This window comes from Salmo salar, chromosome ssa05, assembly GCF_905237065.1.
Source record: "Salmo salar chromosome ssa05, Ssal_v3.1, whole genome shotgun sequence".
Taxonomy (NCBI): domain Eukaryota; kingdom Metazoa; phylum Chordata; class Actinopteri; order Salmoniformes; family Salmonidae; genus Salmo; species Salmo salar.
In genome coordinates, this window is record NC_059446.1 from 48,138,512 (window position 1) to 48,158,917 (window position 20,406).

The 20,406-nt window shown below is 46.0% G+C and overlaps 1 long non-coding RNA gene across 1 annotated transcript in view; it reads right to left on the minus strand.

The window, feature by feature from the left end:
- Positions 1 to 5,997: 5,997 nt before the first annotated feature.
- LOC106605014 (uncharacterized) overlaps positions 5,998 to 20,406 on the minus strand; it is a 40,242-nt gene continuing 25,833 nt past the window's right edge. Inside the window, exons 3-4 of the long non-coding RNA XR_001328774.2 lie at positions 6,886 to 6,979; positions 5,998 to 6,471 (exon numbers count right to left, since the gene is read on the minus strand). This is a non-coding gene — a long non-coding RNA (uncharacterized lncRNA). The remainder of the gene's footprint in view (positions 6,472 to 6,885; positions 6,980 to 20,406) is intronic.

Sequence of the window (20,406 nt, forward strand, 5' to 3'; positions counted from 1 at the left end):
GAATGCTTTGTTTTCTTTTGTCTGTTTACCTAAACGCAGATTCCCGGTCGGAATATTATCGCTTTTTTACGAGAAAAATGGCATAAAAATGGATTTTAAACAGCGGTTGACATGCTTCGAAGTACGGTAATGGAATATTTAGAATTTTTTTGTCACGAATTGCGCCATGCTCATGACCCTTATTCGGATAGTGTCTTGAACGCACAAACAAAACGCCGCTATTTGGATATAACGATGGATTATTTTGGACCAAACCAACATTTTGTCACGCCCTGACCAGGTGAACTCGGGTATTTTGGGTCAGGGTGTGTCATGTTGGGTATTTGTCCTTGGTTTGTTTTCTATGTTAGCGTTATAGCCTTGTGTTAGCTCTATGTGGTTTATTTCTATGTTGGGTTCTGTCGATTCCCAATCAGAGACAGCTGTCGCTAGTCGTCTCTGATTGGGATCACATTTTAAGTTCCTTTTTTCCCCACGCTGTTTGTGGGGTGTTGTCACTGTTTTTGAGCAGTTAACGTATCAGCATTTTCTTGGTTTTGTGTACGTGTTTATTTCAGTGTAAAGAATAAACATGTGTTCGCTCCCAGCTGCGTTTTGGTCCTCTTCCTCATCACCCGATGTCGATCGTTACAGAACACCCCACCAAACCAGGACCAAGCAGCGGGAGGATAAGGAGCGCGAGAGATGGGCTCGCGAGATGGGCTCGCGAGGGGCAGAGGAAGAGCCCAGACCACTGCTCTCGTGGGGGATGACGGCGGAGGAGGAGACGAAGATGAGGCGGTTGATTGAGGACCTGCTGAGGGAAGATCCGGAGGAGGAGCCATGGGATGCGGAGTTGCGCGCTGTGTCGCCAGTGCGCCCGCACAGCCCGGTGCGTCCGGTGGACATGCCCAGCACATGCCGTGCTAGGATGGGCATCCAGCCAGGACGAGTGGCTAAACCGGCTCCACGCTTCAGTTCACCAGTGCGTGTTCACAGTCCTGTCTGGCCCGTTCCTGTTCCCCGCACCAAGCCCACGGTGCGTGTCCACAGTCCTGCCCGGCCCGTCCCTGCTCCCCGCACCAAGCCATGGGAAGCGGAGTTGCGCGTTGTGTCGCCAGTGCGCCCGCACAGCCCGGTGCGTCCGGTGGACATGCCCAGCACATGCCGTGTTAGGATGGGCATCCAGCCAGGACGAGTGGCTAAACCGGCTCCACGCTTCAGTTCACCAGTGCGTGTTCACAGTCCGGCCCGGCCCGTTCCTGCTCCCCGCACCAAGCCAGTGATGCGTGTTCCCAGTCCTGTCCGGCCCGTTCCTGTTCCCCGCACCAAGCCCACGGTGCGTGTTCACAGTCCTGTCCGGCCCGTCCCTGCTCCCCGCACCAAGTCAGTGGTGCGTGTCCCCAGTCCGGCCCGGCCCGTCCCTGCTCCCCGCACCAAGTCAGCGGTGCGTGTCCCCAGTCCGGCCCGGCCCGTTCCTGCTCCCCGCACCAAGCCCACGGTGCGTGTCCACAGTCCTGTCCGGCCCGTTCCTGTTCCCCGCACCAAGCCCACGGTGCGTGTCCATAGTCCTGTCCGGCCCGTTCCTGTTCCCCGCACCAAGCCCACGGTGCGTGTCCACAGTCCTGTCCGGCCCGTCCCTGCTCCCCGCACCAAGTCAGTGGTGCGTGTCCCCAGTCCGGCCCGGCCCGTTCCTGCTCCCCGCACCAAGCCATGGTGCGTGTTCCCAGTCCGGCCCGGCCCGTTCCTGCTGCCCGCACCAAGCCAGTGGTGCGTGTTCCCAGTCCGGCACGGCCCGTGTCCGGTCCACCGGTGCCCAATCCTGTTCCGGTCGACGGCTCCGCTCCGGAGCCTGAGCATGCCGCTCCACAGTGGTCCAGTCCGGGCCAGAGGGGTAGGGCTAAGGTGGAGGCGGGGGAAAGAACACGCCCGGGGCCAGAGCCTCCACCGAGGGTGAGGCGCCCACCCGGGTCCCCCCCCCTAATAGACTTAAGTTTGGTGCGCCGGGAGTACGCACCGTTGGGGAGGGGATACTGTCACGCCCTGACCAGGTGAACTCGGGTATTTTGGGTCAGGGTGTGTCATGTTGGGTATTTTTCCTTGGTTTGTTTTCTATGTTAGCGTTATAGCCTTGTGTTAGCTCTATGTGGTTTATTTCTATGTTGGGTTCGCTAGTTGTCTCTGATTGGGATCACATTTAAGTTCCTTTTTTCCCCACGCTGTTTGTGGGGTGTTGTCTCTTTGTTTTTGAGCAGTTAACGTATCGGCATTTTCTTGGTTTTGTGTACGTGTTTATTTCAGTGTAAAGAATAAACATGTGTTCGCTCCCAGCTGCGTTTTGGTCCTCTTCCTCATCACCCGACGTCGATCGTTACACATTTGTTATTGAAGTAGCAGTCCTGGGAGTGCATTCTGACGAAGAACATCAAAGGTAATCAAACTTTTGTAATAGTAAATCGGAGTTTGGTCAGGGCTAAACTTGGTGGGTGTCTAAATAGCTAGCCGTGATGGCTGGGCTATGTACTCAGAATATTGCAAAATGTGCTTTCACCGAGAAGCTATTTTAAAATCGGACACCTCGATTGCACAAAGGAGTTCTGTATCTATAATTCTTAAAATAATTGTTATGTTTTTTTGTGAACGTTTATCGTGAGTAATTTAGTAAATTCACCGGAGGTATGCTAGTTCTGAACGTCACATGCTAATGTAAAAAGCTGGTTTTTGATATAAATATGAACTTGATTGAACAAAACATGCATTTATTGTCTAACATAATGTCCTAGGTGTGTCATCTGATGAAGATCATCAAAGGTTAGTGCTGCATTTAGCTGTCTTCTGGGTTTTTGTGACATTATATGCTAGCTTGAAAAATGGGTGGGTACTGGCTGGGTACTCTGCTGACATAATCTAATGTTTTGCTTTCGTTGTAGAGCCTTTTTGAAATCGGACAGTGTGGTTAGATTAACGAGAGTCTTGTCTTTAAAATGGTGTAAAATAGTCATATGTTTGAGAAATTGAAGTAATAGCATTTCTAAGGTATTTGAATATCGCGCCACGGGATTCCACTGGCTGTTGAGTAGGTGGGACGCAAGTGTCCCAGCCCAGAGAGGTTAATAATAATGAATATGGCGAGTACAAAACAAGATAAGTGTCTGGACATGGAAACTGAACCAATACTGCCTGGAAAGTGATGCTAGGGAGTTCTAGATAAAGGGGAGTAATCAGGGTAGTTATGGAGTCCAGGTGTGCCTCATGATGGGGCCCAGGTGTGCGTAATGAGTGTTGCCAGGTGTGCATATGGATGGGTTGCCAGGACCAGTGGTTAGTAGACCGGCGACGTCAAGCGTTGGAGAGGACGTGTAGATGTGACAGTAGTACCCCCCCCGACGCTGCAGTGTGACACTGGCCAGGAGGATGTCCTGAGGGTGAGGAGCAGGCCGGTCTGGACAGCGAAGTTTGAATTCTTGAATGTCGTCCACCAGAACCCAGCACCGCTCCTCTGGACCGTATCCCTTCCAGTCCACCTGGTACTAGAACCGACCCCCATGATGTCAGGAGTCCTGGAGTGATCTGACGGAATAGGCGGGGCTCCCCTCAATGTCCAAGGGAGGCAGAGGGGTGTCGTGGGGGACGGCATCAGCCAGGGAACCACCGGCCGGAGGAGGGAAACATGAAAAGATGCTGAGATCCGGTAGTTGGTGGGGAGTTGTAATCTGTAACTTACCAGGTTGACCCTTCGGAGGACCTAGGACAGCTCCACAAACCAGGGACTCGGCTTCTTCCAGGGCAGGCAGAGCAGGAGGTTCCTTGTAGAGAGCCAGACACAATCACCAGGATGGAATACGGGAGCCTCACTGTGGTGGCGATCAGCCTGCTCTTTTCTGACGGCAGACGGCATGCTGGAGTCTCACGTGGGTATCGATCCATACCTCTTCTGCACGCCTGAACCACTCATCCATCACATGAGCGTTAGTCTCGCTGGGAGTCCATGGAGCCAGGGACAGCTGATAACCCTGCACAAACTGAACGAGAGTCAGCCTGGTGGAGGAGTGTCACAATGCATTCTGGACGTATTCAGCCCAAGGAAGGAAGCGAGCCCACTCCCCCTGCTGGTCCTGGCAGTAACTCTTCAGGAACCTCCCCAGCACCTGGTTCATCCTCTCCACCTGTCCATTAGATTGAGGCCGGTACCCAGATGTGAGGCTGACCGTCACGCCGAGCTTCTCCATGAAAGCCTTCCATACATGTGATGTGAATTAGGGTCCACGATCAGAGCCGATATCCTCCGGATGGCCATAGTGCCAGAAGACCTGCTGGAACAGTGCGTCAGCGACATGGAGAGCGGTGGGGAGACCAAAGAAAAGGATGAAACAGCATTATTTTGAGAATGTCCATAACCAAAATGGTGGTGAAACCATCAGAGGGGTGATCAGTGACGAAATCAATGGACAGATAAGACCACGGATGTTGAGGCATGGGAAAGGGAAAGAGTTTACCTGCTGGAGCGTGCCAGGGAGATTTAAATTGAGTACATACTGAACATGAGTTGACAGTGTGCAACGTCTTGCACCAAAGTGGGCCACCAGTACTTCTCAGAAAAGGATTGAGTGGTGAGGGTGATACCTGGGTGGCCAACAGTGAGGAATGTGTGTGCCCAGGTCAGCAACTCACCTCTGACCCCTGTGGGGACGTAGACGTGCTCCGGAGGGCAGGTGGCAGGAGCGGGTTCCCTCTCCAGAGCCTGGCAGATGTCAACGGACAGCCAAACGAGGGAGGCGAGTGGCGAAGTGGACACCAACGCTCCTAAAGAAGGTTATCTGGATCTCCTCGCGCAGTCCACTGCAGAATAGAGTGCAGAGCACCGGCTCATTCCATCCACTGGAGGATACCACAGTCCGAAAGGTGAGGGCATACTCCGCAGCGGTCTGTGCACCCTGCTGGAGTTGAAAGTCATTCACCTCCCTCTCTGGAGGATGTTCGAAGACCACCCTGAACAGAGCCATGAACCTCTCATAGGAGCCCAATTCATTCTCTCCTCTCTCCCAGACTGATATGCAAAATAGAGGGAGCACTGGAGTAAGAAGCCATGGCATTTCAATGGAGTACTGTCATACTTCTGGGACGGCTGGGTAGGCTCGGGGACTGGCTCACTGTGACGACCCATGGTAGGAGGCCCTCTGTCAGAGGATTGGAAAACCTCGCTGGTGGTGTCGAGGTGGTGGAGAACACGGTAGAGCCAGCCGGTCGTGGTGTTGGTCAAGTAGATGACCCTGTTCCTCGACCGTCTGGAAGATGGTGTAATCATCTGCTGCTTCCATAATTTCTGAGACAATGTTCTGTTACAAAGACACAGGGAGTCAGGAAGCAGGTGCAGATGGTGAGCTTAAATGCAAGTAAAACTAAATGCATGCTATTCAATCGATCACTGCCCACACCTGCTCGCCCGTCCAGCATCACTACTCTGGACGGCTCTGACTTAGAATACGTGGACAAATACCTGGGTGTCTGGCTAGACTGTAAACTTTCCTTCCAGACTCACATTAAGCATCTCCAATCCAAAATTACATCTAGAATCGGCTTCCTATATCGCAACAAAGCATCCTTCACTCATGCTGCCAAACATACCCTCTTAAAACTGACCATCCTACCGATCCTTGACTTCAGTGATGTCATCTATAAAATAGCCTCCAACTCAACAAACTGGATGCAGTCTATCACAGTGCCATCTGTTTTGTCACCAAAGCCCCATACACTACCCACCATTGCGACCTGTACACTCTTGTTGGTTGGCCCTCGCTTCATACTCATCGCAAAACCCACTGGCTACAGGTTATCTACAAGTCTCTGCTAGGTAAAGCCCCGCCTTATCTCAGCTCACTGGTCACCATAGCAGTACCCACTCGTACAGTGGGGGAAAAAAGTATTTGATCCCCTGCTGATTTTGTACGTTTGCCCACTGACAAAGAAAGGATCAGTCTAAAATTTTAATGGTAGCTTTATTTGAAACAGTGAGAGACAGAATAACAACAAAAATATCCAGAAAAACGCATGTCAGAAATGTTATAAATTGATTTGCATTTTAATGAGGGAAATAAGTATTTGACCTCCTCTCAATCAGAAAGATTTCTGGCTCCCAGGTGTCTTTTTTATACAGGTAACGAGCTGAGATTAGGAGCACACTCTATAAGGGAGTACAAACCAAGAGCAGCGTCTGGACATGGAAACTGAAACAAAACTGCCTGAAGAGTGATGCTAGATAAAGGGGGAGTAATCAGGGTAGTGATGGAGTCCAGGTGTGCATCATGATGGGGCGCAGGTGTGCGTAATGAGGGTTGCCAGGTGTGCGTAATGACTGGTAGCCAGGACCGGTGGTTAGCAGACCGGCGACGTCGAGCGCTGGAGAGGCGTAGACCTGACATGTCATTCTCTTTTTCTGTGTTTGTTGAATGTGTTCAAATACAATACAACCTTAGAATGAGGGCAGGTTGCTTCCTAGAATCAAAATACAATAGTGGATATTTGAGTTATCCCCCGTCTCTAGCCTGCAGCCCAGGGCTGTGTATGTTACTAATTCAATTTGGTGGTTGCATTGCTAAAGACCCACTGTTCCAGGAACACACGTGACACTCATGTTAGACCAACACGTGCTGCAGAGGTTCCATATCTGTTTATGTTCACACAGATGCTTTATACAGTTTATTCTCTCTCTCACCCTCCACCTCCGCTCTCTATCTCTGTACATGCACACACACACTTAGGAACGCACACACACCCTCTGAAAGGTCAGTCTACCACAGCCTGTGTGTGTGTGACATTAACAGGAGGTGGTCAATCTTTGAAGGGGCTGACAGACGGTGTATATTTCATGCTGTTGTATTTATGTGTTTATTGTCAGGGTGTCTTTACCATCCGGCCGATGACGCAGCAGCACCAGGATCAGATGTTGAGCAGCACATTTCCTCTGTTGTCTGGCTCACTGCGCTGCGAGACATCACATGATCTATGTAAAAGGAAATCATAACCAACCTTGGATGGCTTTCAGAAGCCCTACTTTTAAAATAGCCTGTCATCTGGAAGCATCTGGCGTGTCTGGTTCTGGACCCAGGCTGCAAAATGTCTATACCTGTCAGCTCGTTTTTTTTAGGAGACCTAGTAAAAATCCCTTAAAACGCTAATTAGCATTTCGTTACTTTTGTGTGATATCCAAGACATGGATCCTTATCAAAAGTACACTCTGCTTTGCGTTTGGCCATATGACTGCACTGGGAGGCTCAGGGAGCCAATAGGAACTAAAAGTAAATCACAATGACACATCTGCAGTGTGTGTGTGTGTGTGTGTGTGTGTGTGTGTGTGTGTGTGTGTGTGTGTGTGTGTGTGTGTGTGTGTGTGTGTGTGTGTGTGTGTGTGGGAGAGAGAGTGTGTGAACATGTGTGTGAAACACTTCAAAGACTTGGAATCTCCTCACTAAGGCTGTTCCGGCTGATGTGGAGTGAGGATTACTCCTCTTTCTCCATCTCTCCCTCCCCTCTCTTTTTCTCCCTCTCTTCCTCCCTCTCTCCTTCCTTCCCTCCCCTCGCCAGCTCCACATGGAGGATATGTCCAACTGCTTGGGCTTGATTTGCAGCAGGGCATTGTGGAAAGGGAGATGGCCCCCGATGCTGCTTGTTTTGGGGGGAAGCCCACATGGAGGCACCAGAGAGGTAGAGGAGGAGAAGAAAAGAGGGGAGAGGAGAGAAGAGGAGAAGAGGGCAAATGAGAAGAGGGGAGAGGAGAAAAGTGGAGGAGAGAAGATGAGAGAAGAGGAGAAGAGAGGAGAGGCAAAAAGAGATGAGATGAGAGAGGTGCCCTGACCCTGAAGAGAGCTCTATCAGGCCTCATCATGAGCCTGCCATGTGTGCTTCCCTGCCTCCCTGCCTCAAACAGAACAACAACACAGTGAAACATCAAAGGGCCCATCACACACCCTCTGCGCTCACTCCACAATCCACGTTTACATGAGATCATGGCAACCCATCCTTTTAATGTCTGTGGGTTCCCAGCTGCAAAGCAGGACCAGGGTGAGGCAAGTGTTGGAGATCCACCCAAAAAAGCTTCCCGGTGAGCACATTTGGTCATGCATGGGATGGCACTGAGTCATCCAGACTGACCATCCTTAGAAGACAAACAACAATAACACAAAGACACAGATACAGATTAATATGCACGAGCACACACACACACACACACACACACACACACACACACACACACACACACACACACACACACACACACACACACACACACACACACACACACACACAGCAACATGGAGACATGTATTCCATGGGAGTGTGTTCTGCTGTGGCCCTCCCGGCTGACCTTGGGGGGAGAGGAGAGTACAGTGAGGGGCGAGGGGCTGGTTGGTGGGGGGGACGCCCAAGCATCTGGATCTCATCAGTAGATCTCACAGAGGGGCGCAGCAGCAGGAAACACATACAGAAACAAAAGGGCTGCTTCCATCCAGGTCTTAAAGACCCCAGAACTTAAAGACCCCAGGCCTGCAGAGACCCACCCCAGGAGAACTTGCACAGTGGTCAGAGTCGTACCTTTTTCCCACTACTGAGATGAGCCAAAGCGAACCAGTGCTGGCTTGGTTGCTGGAACCGTGCTGGAAAGGACAATGTGAAAAGAGAATATCTGAGCCAGCACATTATGGTTCGGGTCAGCATGGTAATGTGAAGAGGATATAATGTAGTTCTGATCACAACTTAGCTTATCTCTGCAGTCATGAAGCCACAGGTCCATTCTGCAGTTAGCGCCTGTTTTTCCCATTGGGATAGAGGGTTGAAGTCTCCCCTCTCAAAGCTGCCCTACACAGACCAGGGCTGCAGCCTAGCCCCTGTTTCGCTGCATTTGGTCAGTTTTCTCTAGAAACGTCCAAATATTTAGTCTGAGAACATCTGTACAACAGGCGGCTTGCCATCAGGGCTAGCCGGATAGAGAGACACATGAGGACAATACACCACAAAACCAGAGAGAGACATTCAACTTCAGGGGTGTCAAACATATGTCCAATATTTTGTATAAATATTTTCTTTGAGGGGGAAAACAAACTCAATATACTTTAAAATGACTAAAAACCAAATTGAAACCGGGAGACAATGTATTATGTAACAACAACAGAAGAGCTGCGGTCTGTCCATTGTTGCTGGGAAATTACCTCTCAATCTGTTTTGCTTAGTCATTTATGTATCCATAAAACCATTGCTGAGATACTTTCACTAAAAACATTCTATGAACATTTTCAAGAGAGAGTCCAGAAGGTCCTTGTTGTATCTGTACCCTTTTCACCATCATAAATCCAGATTACTCTTCTAAACCATTTTCTAAATGGTACGAAATTCCATCTCTGTATACTTTGGTTCCATATTGAGGTTAACTTGAAGGAGCTCCTTAGGAGAATGTTACATGAGATACATGGGACCTCCAGCAGCCCTCCATGTGCTTGCTCCATTAAAAGAAACACTCAGTGAATTCCACCCTTCACCTCCCATTTATTCAGCTCAATATAATCTGTATGCTTTTACATGGGTAACAGAATGCCAAATGCATGTGTGGTTAGGCACAAGCCTAGAAGAAAAATCAAAATAATATTGTGATATTACCAAAACAAGTCTGCCTATTGTGATGTGACGCCATGCTGTTTGGAGCCTTATCGGTTTCCTCTACTCTTCTTTTGGCTAATCACATTATTTTACATCCACATAGTTTCTTCTCAGACAGGACAGCATGTCCATGATTCATTCCACCAAGGCTAAAGTCATCCAGGAGCTGTGGGGCGTCTGGTATGTTGATATTTGTCAAGTACAGGAGGCCATGTCATGTATAGTATGGTCTGCGTCGCACTGTTGCCCTTCTCTAGCAAAATATGGAAGGATGTGCGTGTCTGTTTGTGTGTGCATGTGTGTTCCCGTGAGCGAGTGAGTGCATGCATCTGTATGTGTGTGCACGTGAGTGAGTGCATGCATATGTGTGTGTGTGTGTGTGTGTGAGCTTGTGTAGGTGAGTGCACATGTGTGTGTGCATATCTGTAATTATGTGTATTGTGTATGTGTGTGTGTGTATTCACATCTCTGGGTATGCATGCATTGTGTGTATTCACTGTGAGCTCCAGCTGCAGCTGGCCCGTTACCCACCCAGCTGAGCTGCCTATAAGTCCCGTCCATTCTTCCCAACCAGACATCTCCGCAGCAAAAAGTTGGTCAGTCTGTAATATCTGCCTCCTGGCATGCACCCATGGCAACCGGCCAACCGTGCTAACAACTCAAAGCTGCTGCTGTCTCCGCTGGAAATTCAGTTAGGTTGTTTTCTGGGTGCCTCGTCTCATTCTTAGTAAAAATGGTAGAATAATATTACTATTGCTACAAATAACAATATCAGTTTGGGATGAGATTTAAAGCCCTTTGGTAAATGTTGTGGAAAGGTTGTACGTGAGAACATGCATTTTTCTGTCAATGGGGAGACAGTTAAGTTTGTAGACAAGCGAGAGAGATCTGAGAGATATTTGTTGTCAGCAAATTTACACCTAAAATTCCACCTGGAATTGATCTTCCCAGACAGGGAATCTCTTTCCGGTTAAGCTCAGACCACAGCATGAGAGTTTGAACTTCCCTCAACTCAATATATCATTTTTTTTACAATAACTGTCATGGGATCACTGCAATTATGATATGTTATAGATACAGAGCAGTATTTCATTAGTTCAGCTTGATTCAGTATGATGCATATTTTCAATAGCACACGTTTAATGAATGGCACAGCTCTCTTTCACTCTCTGTTTTACCATGGTAAGGAAACACATAAGTCTGCAGTTATTTTCAATGGTGTTCAGTTCTGTCAAACAACGTTTGGTTTGGCAGCTGCATTAACAGAAAACCCCCCTTGACTGAAATATTGATTTCCTGGTGCTTCACTTAATATTGTTTTTGCTTTCTCAAACTGTACCAAACGAAAAATTACAGAATTAACGATTTTGAACCCCATGTTGGACAACAATCTCAGCAGAGCATAGAAATTATTATTTTATAAAAAAAATGTAAATAAACGTTGTAATGCTGATTTATCCTGCATGCTCTGACTGGTTTTTGTACATACTGTTAGTACAGGGACTCACAAGGGAAATAGGACAGAGTGCAGGGAGGTTACATGATGATAGACATGCATCACAGGAGTTTGGTTTGTCGATGGATGTAATATCCACATGTCTGGAGATGGTCTAAAGCAACAGAGTGGTCTAAGTGAACATCTTATGTGAATTAGAATATGTTATATAGATTGTAGCGAACGGTGACAGTGCAACACCCCATGTGGGTCTCCCAGCCCATAGGCAAAGTCACTAACCACTGCTCCAAGAGGATTACCCACTTGGGGGAGATTGTAACTATTTTACCTAAGGGTCACTACAACAGAATTATGGAATTATTATATTGTTTATGATGATATATCTGATATCCATAGTCTTACATTTAGGGCTCCTCATACTGTAACGATTGTCACTCTAATGTCCCATACCATGTGTTCATTATGTGCTCTATGAAAGACACAATGCGTTCTACTAATCCCTAAATTACATTCCAGCAGAGGCTTGTAAGGAAAAAAAAGCTAATTGAACTGATGCCCTGTTTAGCAGACCAGATTGTGACAGAGCGACATTGCTATCTCTCTGCGGTTCCTGGGACGTCAGCGTTGGTGGACCTCAACACTCCCCAGGGGTACTCAAACTCTTCCTCTTCCAGATGTGTGTGTGTGTGTCCTACATGATTATGGGTCACTTGGTTCTTCCTGTGTTCGTTTGGTGACATCTGCTACAGTCAGCAGTCCCCTTGTCCCCTTGCCTCAGTGTTTCTCTCTTCTTGTTCCTTTTCCCACACTGAACCTCTCTCTCCATCCCTCCATCTTTAGGCTCTGAGCAGCTGTGCATAGTTCGTTTTTTTTTATAGCAATAACATATCTGTTACCTCTGGCGACTTCTTCCTGTCACATTGACTTCCTGTCACTTTCGCTGTGTCATGTCCTCTTTAAGTGGTGGGTGACAAGGACCCCAATGAAGCTATAGGACTTTTTCTCTACCAATGTTGGTCCTGTGAGGCTCTTTGGAGGCTCTGGGCTCATGGGTACCCTGGGGTGTAGTTAACCCTTAGGAACCAAACACGCATACACACCTCCAGGTGTGTCCCCCTATGACCCCTCTTCCATGGAAAGCCCACCTACCCTGCTTTCCTCTCCCAGGGGCTTAGGAGTTACCCAGATATCTCTCACCCATCTCCCTCTCCCCACTCTCCCCTCCACTCCCGTTCCCCACTCCCTCTCTCCACTCCTCTTCCTCCCGTTCCCCACAACCCTCTCTCCACTCCTCTTCCTCCCCTTCCCCCTCCAGTCATCTCCCTCTCCCCCTCTTCTCTGACATCTGGGAGAGGTTAGGAGCATCAGGCAGGGTTTGACAACCTCTCAACATATAAATTGTGTGTTTCTTTCAACACCGACATATTCATTCCCTCTCTGTGTGAAACCAGAGCCGAAAAACAGTCCACCTGGCCTGCTTGGCTATTTTTCATTTTTCGTTTACCTCACACCGTTAGATGGAATCCTGTGTGTCAAGGGCTGTTTTATTTGATAGTAAAAACTTTACTCAACACCAGCAAATGTCAAGAGACTATGTGAAGTGGACGTGACAGCTTCTGGTGATGTACACTCTTTTCGAAAAAAAAAGGTGCTTTCTAGAATCTAAAAGGGTGTTAACATAGGGTAACCCTTTGAATAACTTTTTTTGGTTTGAGGTAGAATCCTTTTGGTCCCAGGTAGGACCTTTTGAGGTTACATGTAGAACCCTTGTTCTAATGTTAAGTGATCAGGACTGTTTGGTTAGCTTGACAACTTGATCATCCACCAAAAATCACATTATGGCATTTTCAGTTTTTCAGATATCTGATATCAGATTTTTGCCATTAAACCTTTTAGCCGTATTGAGATATATTCCCATCATTAGCACACAGCACATGTCACAACCATTGATTTATGTTCTCCAGTTGTCTTTGGGTTACTCTGAGCCAGTTGGATTACCCACACAAAGACAGAGTTGTGTCATTTCCAAATACTCTATCCTCTTCAACCTCACAAGAACCTGGACACTGGGGTGTGGAGAACCTAAGTCAGAGAGTAAAGAGAGGTGAATGACTGGCTAACTTAGTATATTGCTGTGTAGTTGTTGCTTACTGTACATCCACTCAGACTGGTGACTTCACTTACATTGCTTGGTCATTGTATACTAGCTAAGTTTATGTCTATGTTTAGTCTCTGTTCTGTCATAGGGATGTAGTGCACTAGTTAATTGGTGTGAATCTGGGCAGTGAGACAAGACAATGGACAATCCGGCGCACAGACTGCAGACTAACAGCATTATGTGAAGCAAACTCGGATAAAGAAGTCTGCTGGTGCTGGGCAGAGTCATAAAAAAATGTGACAAACTCTCTAAGACTTCCCTCTCCCCTCTTTCTTTCTCTCTCCCCCACCCTCTCGAACTCTCTCTCCATCCAGGGCTTTGTCAGTGGATGGAAAAGTACTGGAGTGTCTTGCCAGCCCCAGAGTGAGAGAGAGAGAGAGAGAGAGAGAGAGAGAGAGAGAGAGAGAGAGAGAGAGAGAGAGAGAGAGAGAGAGAGAGAGAGAGAGAGAGAGAGAGAGTGTGTGTGTGTGTGTGTGTGTGTGTGTGTGTGTGTGTGTGTGTGTGTGTGTGTGTGTGTGTGTGTGTGTGGTGTGTGTTTGTTCTTTTCGCTCGTTTTTCCGTTCAGTGTAGAGTGGACTGACCAGAACCAGAGCAGCCAGATCTCCCTTGGCATTCCAGCGTAACCAAACCCCCTCACCTCTCCTCTCCTTCCCTCTCCCTACCTACCGCCACACTCAGGACAATCATGTTTTAGGAAGTCTCCAAGTAGAGAGGAGAGGGAGATTTGAGAACATCAGATAAGGGAGTAGAGTAGTGATCGACCAAGCAGCCACACATAGGCCTGCACTCCGTAACAGTTATCATGGATGCCCCCAGAGTAAACAAACAGAGCGAACACACAGCACGGATTAGGGGGTAGATAAATAGAGCCCATGAGAGAGGTGATCCCAGGGATAAATATATACCCAGGAGGGGGACTCTCAACATGGGAAAGCCCTGGATCCCTGGGGGCATCCGCCTCCTGCACAGCCAAACACAGATACACCCGCCTTGGGGCAGATACATGGACACATGCAGCAGACAGTTGTTGGAATCCATATACTGTGCTGTATGTTTCAGGTTCAATTGTGGTTGAAATGAACATAGTTTCTTTCGTTATTGTGTGCAGAGAGAGAAGGGGTGAATATTGTGTAGTTCCATACAATGACAGACGGAGGGCACTGTCGCACTCCTGACAGTGGCAGTAACAAAGGGAAAAGACAGAGAGAGTGAGTGCTTGCATGGTGTCTGGCATTCAGGTGAGCAGCACAGCTAATCTCTTTCTGATGCAAACATTATCCTTATTGTCAGGATGCCATCTGAACAGGAGGAATGCTGTCACATTGAAACAGAAGCCCCTCTTTGCTGCAATGTGTGTGTATTTGTATTTTTACTTAAGAAGGATCCAGTTTTTTTATTTTACCTTTATTTAACTAGGTAAGTCAGTTAAGAACAAATTCTTATTTACAATGACAGCCTACTGGGGAACAGTGGGAGAACTACCCTGTTCTGTGGCAGAACAACAGCTTTTTACCTCTGGGATTCGATACAGCAACCTTTCGGTTTTAGCTACTCTTCCTGGGGTCCAAACCAATTAAGGTAAAAACAATAAAATAACACAGTACTTTATTGCACCACTACATATCTACAACACAACATTTATAATACCACCATACATACATGTTTGTAGAGTGTGTGTGTGCTAGCGTGTGTGTGCGTATGCATGTGTGAGTGCTTGCGTGTGTGTCTCTACAGTCCGCATTGTTCGATAAGGTGTAATTTAATCAATTAGTCAGAGTTTACTGCTTGCATGATTTATTTGATGTGTAATTGAGTTACATGTAGCCATGGCTCTGTGTAGTACAGTGCAGGGGTTTGTGAAGTACTGAGTCTGTTCTGGACTGTGAAGAGACCCTGATGGCATGTCGTGTAGGGTATACATGGGTGTGTGAGCTAGTCATTTGAACAGACAGCTCGGTGCTTTCAACATGTCAAAACCTCTCACAAAGAGGCACTTGACCATATGACTGGGCAGTAGTCCAGGTCTGACAAAACTAGGGCCTGTAGGACTTTTATTGATAGAAATGTCAAGAAAGCAGTTCAGCACTTTATTACGGACATACCGCTCCCCATCTTAGCCACTGTTGAATCAATACGTTTGACCACCATGACAGTTTACAATCCAGGGTTAAACCAAGCCTCTTCAAGTTGCTCAATTTCCAAACAGGCTTTACTCAGTGCCAGTGGCAGGTCATTAGTAAAGATTGAAAAAAAGTAAGGGGCCTAGACAGCTGCACTGGGGAATGCCCAACTCTACCTGGATTATGTTGGAGAGGCTTCCATTAAAAAGTACCGTCTGTGTTCTGTCAGACAGATAACTGTCAATCCATGATACAGCAGCTGATGCAAAGCTATAACCCAGGAGTTTTTCCAGCAGTAGATTATGATTGATAATGTCAAAAGCCGCACTGAAGTCTAAAAAAACTGCTTGAATAATCTTCTTATTGTCAATTTCTTTCAGCCAATTATCAGCCTTTTGTGTTGTACATGTTGTTTGTGCATGTGTATGTGTGAGTATGTGCATGCATTTGTGTGTATGTGTATGTGTGTGTAAATGTATGTGTGTGTGCGTGCATGCATTTGTGTGTGGGTGTGTGTATATGTGTATCACTGACTTGACGAAGACACCTGGACCTAAACATTCTCTGCCCATGTGGTCATGTTTGACCATTAGTATATATGGTTTCACTGTCTCGGTAGATCAGGCCTCCATTGTCTCAGAGCGATAAGCTTCTTAGCAATGGGGCAGTGTGACTCGTGCTCAGCTCAGGCCCCATGGTGCTGTGGGGAGTTCAGCGGCAGATCATGGTGGCCCCATGCTTATATTTGCTGGCAGTGCCCCATCCACACGTACCCAGTCATCCCTGGAGCAGCTTCAGGGACCAACTTGACAGGACTGCTGACCTATCAAACAGACTCAGAATTGAACCGAGTAAATCACATTCACTAGGACCTCCCTGAGTCACAAACCTGTATATCTGTTTGGCTGCATGACACCAACACAATCCCAGCCTCCCCATCCCATAAACCACCAGGGCTGGACAGTACTGCTTGGTCAACAGTACTGCTTGGCCATCAATACAGTTGACATTAACCTCTATGGGCTAGGTGGGACGCTTGCGTCCCACCTACTCAACAGCCAGTGTAATCCCGTGGCGCGATATTCAAATACCTCAAAAATGCAAAAACTTAAATTTTTCAAACATATGACTATTTTACACCATTTTAAAGACAAGACTCTCGTTAATCTAACCACACTGTCCGATTTCAAAAAGGCTTTACAACGAAAGCAAAACATTAGATTATGTCAGCAGAGTACCCAGCCAGAAATAATCAGATACCCATTTTTCAAGCTAGCATATAATGTCACATAAACCCAAACCACAGCTAAATGCAGCACTAACCTTTGATGATCTTCATCAGATGACACCCCTAGGACATTATGTTATACAATACATGCATGTTTTGTTCAATCAAGTTCATATTTATATCAAAAAACAGCTTTTTACATTAGCATGTGACTAGCATGTGACTAGCATTCCCACCGAACACTGCCAGTGAATTTACTAAATTACTCACGATAAACGTTCACAAAAAACATAACAATTATTTTAAGAATTATAGATACAGAACTCCTCTATGCACTCGATATGTCCGATTTTAAAATAGCTTTTCGGTGAAAGCACATTTTGCAATATTCTCAGTAGATAGCCCGGCATCACAGGGCTAGCTATTTATACACCCAGCAAGTTTAGCACTCACCAAAGTCAGATTTACTATAAGAAAAATGTTGTTACCTTTGCTGTTCTTTGTCAGAATGCACACCCAGGACTTCTACTTCAATAACAAATGTTGGTTTGGTCCCAAATAATCCATTGTTATATCCAAATAGCGGCATTTTGTTCGTGCGTTCAAGACACTATCCGAAAGGCTAAATAAGGGTGACGAGCATGGCGCATTTCGTGACAAAAAATGTCTAAATATTCCATTACCGTACTTCGAAGCATGTCAACCGCTGTTTAAAATCAATTTTTATGCCATTTTTCTCGTAAAAAAGCGATAATATTCCGACCGGGAATCTGCGTTTAGGTAAAAAGAGGAAAGAAAATAAAGCACAGGGTCGACTCGTGCACGCGACTCAGTCTCAGAGTACTCTGATCGGCCACTTGACAAACGCGATAATGTGTTTCAGCCAGAGGCTGCCTCGATATCATTCAGCTTTTTCCCGGGCTCTGAGAGCCTATGGGAGCCGTAGGAAGTGTCACGTTACAGCAAAGATCCTCAGTCTATAATAAAAAGAGCCAAGATGAACAACAACTTGTCAGACAGGCCACTTCCTGTAAGGAATCTTCTCAGGTTTTTGCCTGCCATATGAGTTCTGTTATACTCACAGACACCATTCAAACAGTTTTAGAAACTTTAGGGTGTTTTCTATCCAAAGCAATAATTATATGCATATTCTAGTTACTGGGCAGGAGTAGTAACCAGATTAAATCGGGTACGTTTTTTATCCGGCCGTGTCAATACTGCCCCCTAGCCCTAACAGGTTAAAGCACGTGCAATGGGGCTGCACAAAGAACATGGTGGAAGTGTTTAAACAGCCTGTCAAGCTCAGAACCGACCAGTGATTGAGAGAGAGAACGGGAAGGACGGTTCGGACATTTTCACCTTTCTGTCTCTCATGCTCCCATCAGCCTGATACTCCCATTGACTCAAATCTATTTTTAGGCAGTATCACGCTGTGAGAAATTGAAAACTGACTTTTTCTATTAGAGTATTGTGAATAAACTGATCTTTAAACCAATCACAACCTCTGTTATGTTCGGCACACAGAGGACGCACACTTGTGACATATGTGGTCTTACTGGCTTAATGGGCATTCTGGAATAAATATTTAGCTTGACAGTATTATTAAAAGTTTCAGAAAGATTCAGAACAGTTCACTTTTCGACATTCTGTTGTGTTACAGCCTGAATTTAAAATGGATTAAATTTAGATTTTGTGTTACTGGCCTACACACAATACCCCATAATGTCGAACTGGAATTATTCTTTTTTTTAATTCTTGAAAATGTATAAAACAATGAAAAGCTGAAATGCCTTGAGTAAGTATTCAACCCCTTTGTTAGGGCAAGCCTACATTAATTCAGGAGTAACAATATGATTAACAAGTCATATAATAAGTTGCATGGACTAACTTTGTGTGCAAGAATAGTGTTTTAGCATGATTTTTGAATGACTACCTCATCTCTGTACCCCACACATACAATTATCTACAAGGTCCCTCAGTTGAGCAATGAATTTCAAGCCCAGATTCAACCACGAAGACCAGGGAGGTATTTCAATGCCTCGCAAAGAAGGGCACCTATTGGTAGATGGGTAAAACATTTAAAAAGCACATATTCCATTGAGCATGGTAATACATGTATTACATGTAATACACTCAGGAGTGTGAATAATGCTGTGTTTCATTTTCAATAAATTTGCAAAAATGTCTCAAAACACGTTTTCACTTTGTCGTTATGAGGTATTATGTGTAGATGGGTGAGGAAAAAATCTATTAATCCATTTCGAATTCCAGCTGTAACACAACAAAATGTGGAATAAAGTACCTAAGTAATAATACTTTAAAGTACTACTTAAGTATTTTTGGGGGGTATCTGTACTATACTTTGTTATTTATATTTTTTGCCAACTTTTACTTTACTACATTCCTAAAGAAAATAATGTACTTTTACTCCATTCATTTTCCTTGACATCCAAAAGTAATTGTTACATTTTGACAGGAAAATGGTCCAATTCATACACTTATCAAGAGAACATCCCTGCTCATCCCTACTGCCTCTGACCTGGCGAACTCACTAAACATAAATGTTTAGTTTGTAAATTATGTCTGAGTGTTGGAGTTTGCCCCTGGTTATCTGTAAATTAAAAAACAAGGAATTTGAAATGATTCATACTTTCACTTTTGATACCTAAGTACATTTTAGCAATTACATTTACTTTTGATACTCAAGTATATTTAAAACCAAATACTTAAAACTTTTACTCAAGTAGTATTTTACTGGGTAACTTTTACTTGAGTCATTTTCAATTAAGGTATCTTTAGTTTTATTCAATTATAACAATTGAGTACTTTTTCCACCACTGGGAATAAGTATGTGTGTGTGTGCATGTGTGCATGTGCGTGTACTGTACATGTACATGTGCATGTGTGTCTGCGTGAGGTCGCTGTCACAAATTTCACCATTGCCACGTCACCTCTTGCACCTCTTCCCTCCTCTTTGTCCTCAAGTTTTGGAGAAAAAAAGAGAGAAAAGAATGAGGAAGCATAGAAAGAACATGAATTTAGGGAAGATCCCTCTTTCTCGCTATGGTACATAAATAGCTTAAGCAGTCCTAATCTTTACCCCCCCCCCCCACCCGTTTCTCCTCCTAGATCAAAGAAAACATCTACCTTACGATCTTGCTCCTCAATTAGATGGATTAGTATCAAATTGAGTTTTGATTTGCTCCCCGTTGTGACACTCTCTGTATGGTGCCATACTGGGGAGAGAGAGTACGTGAGGGGCTCAAACACACATACACAGATGCATGCATGCACACACACACACACACACGCACGCACGCGCACACGCGCACGCACACACAAATCCTCTCAGGGTGGGAGGACTTTGGTTAAAAGAGGGGCCCTCCTTGCGAGGAAGCCCCAGAAACATGCCTTAATATGCCCTCAGAGACATTTTTCAGGAACAATAGCTGGTGGCTCTTTTCTCCTTCTCCTTTCTCTGCAGTTTGAACAACTGGAGAAGTGGGTGAAGGTGCTTGCCAAATGACTTCATACACAAAACCAAAATTATTGTTTTTTTAAATGGTGGGATAAATAGCGGGAAATCTGCTGACAGTTCTCATTGTTTCAGTCTCATGCTTTGATTATTTTATTGTAGAAACCCCTCCCAATGCCACAGACAGAGAGAGAGGAAGAGGTTGATATAATGAAATTGTGGCTGAAATGTTGGAAGAAGGGGAGGAGAGAGGCAATAGGTGATTAATAATAGAGTGAGAGGTAAAGAAGGATGTGTGTTGAATGTGACCTGTTGGCTTTGATCCGCTTCACTTGCACTCCA